The following is a 1722-nucleotide window of genomic DNA, read 5'->3' on the forward strand; positions in this document are numbered from 1 at the left end:
GAGATCTTTTTTAAAGGTTAAAACCTTATTTAATTTTATGTCTTATAGAGTTTATAATGAGTAAAAGATTATATAAGCGTAATAATTCATCTGTAAACCTAGAAATGTACAGCCAATTTTGAAAGAGATGCACCCTAGCTCAGAAAAATGTTATTGAATAGGTTAATGCTGTTGTAATGAAAAGCTTCTTTTAATTAAAAAAAATAAATAAAATAAATGAATAAATAAAAGGGAAAAGTATTGGTTCAAAAACTTACTGAAAACTTACACATACAATATATCTATATGAGTCCATGTGTACACATGGAGGTTGTATAACAAGAAACGGTGTCAGACAAGAGAAACCTCCCTTTGAGTTGTTGATCGGGGTTGTCCAAGCAACTCCCAAAATTACACAGATTATTTCCACAGCCCTTTATTGCCTCACAGAATATGAAGGTAAGACTGTATTGCTGAAGACAGGACATACTTTGAACATGGGATTTGGAGCAATGGAGCTGGAACTGACCTGGAAGCCACCTCCCTGAAAGCTAGTATCAGAGCTTTTGAGAACACTATGAAAGCTTCTAAGAGAGAACAACAATCAATGGACCAAGTCCAGCTTTAATGCTTAAGAACCACAAGATTGGCCAGCAGAGTAAATTATATGGGGGCATTAGTGACACTATTAACCTGGGGGTAATCAACAGCTGCCTAAATGGACCTAAAGCCCATTCGGTGGTAGGGAACTCATTTGTTGTATTGTAAACATAGCAAATGCATATGGATGAAGAGGTCACAGATTTTCGAGAAAACCCCAATGTTGTCACATCCCTAGAAAAATGTAATTTCTTACTATGTGTTACATATGTATCCTTATACTGAAAGACAAGTAGCCCAGTCATTACTCATAAAATAAGCTTCTTTTGCAACAGATGGTGACTATTACAGAGCTCCAAAAATGCTCACACACAGAGATTGTCTGTGAAATGCCCAACCCTAAGTGGCACATGTACAGTGGAAACTGTACAACCAAGACTCACAGAACTTATTGGATGGGAGAATACTAATGTATTTCCTCACTGTCATCAATGAAACTCCCTCATGCAACAGAGGGCATTGAACACAAAAGACTACGAATGGCCACAACATAGAGAAGAATCTTCATAGTTTTGGTCCTTGGTAAGGGCCCTTATATTAAAATCCACTCACTCTGGGCTCAGGGACTGTTGTGGAAGAGGGAGAAGAAAGATTGTAAGAGCCAGGGGTTGTGGCACATGATCATACGGAAATAGAGTCTTACAGGACATCAGCCATGACAGCATGCAGAAGACTCATGCAAACTCAAAGCAGACAAAAAGCCTACTGTAGAACTGTGGAAATGGGCAGCAGCCTCTAGTCTTAGCCAAAGAACTATTGGACAGCTGATCAGTGCTGATTGAGAGGAAACTGATCTTCAAGAGAGTGATTCTAGATAGACAGACCCAGTGAAAGAACTTGCACTGAGGGACATCTGGGGACAATAAATTTACTCAGTATGCCTTAACATAAATGTTAGATTGTATGAAATCATGTGGGAATGGCTATTGGAGGGTGCTGATGGGGAAAGGGGGTATAAAGTTGATCAAGATGTTCTGTAGGAAATACACAAAAAATTCAATAAAAATATACAATAAATAAATAATATCAAAAATGGGATACACATTTCAATATACACATGAGCATACATACAAACATATATAT

The sequence above is a fragment of the Nannospalax galili genome, unplaced genomic scaffold (assembly GCF_000622305.1).
Source record: "Nannospalax galili isolate Female #2095 unplaced genomic scaffold, S.galili_v1.0 scaffold2142, whole genome shotgun sequence".
NCBI classification, from domain to species: Eukaryota; Metazoa; Chordata; class Mammalia; order Rodentia; family Spalacidae; genus Nannospalax; species Nannospalax galili.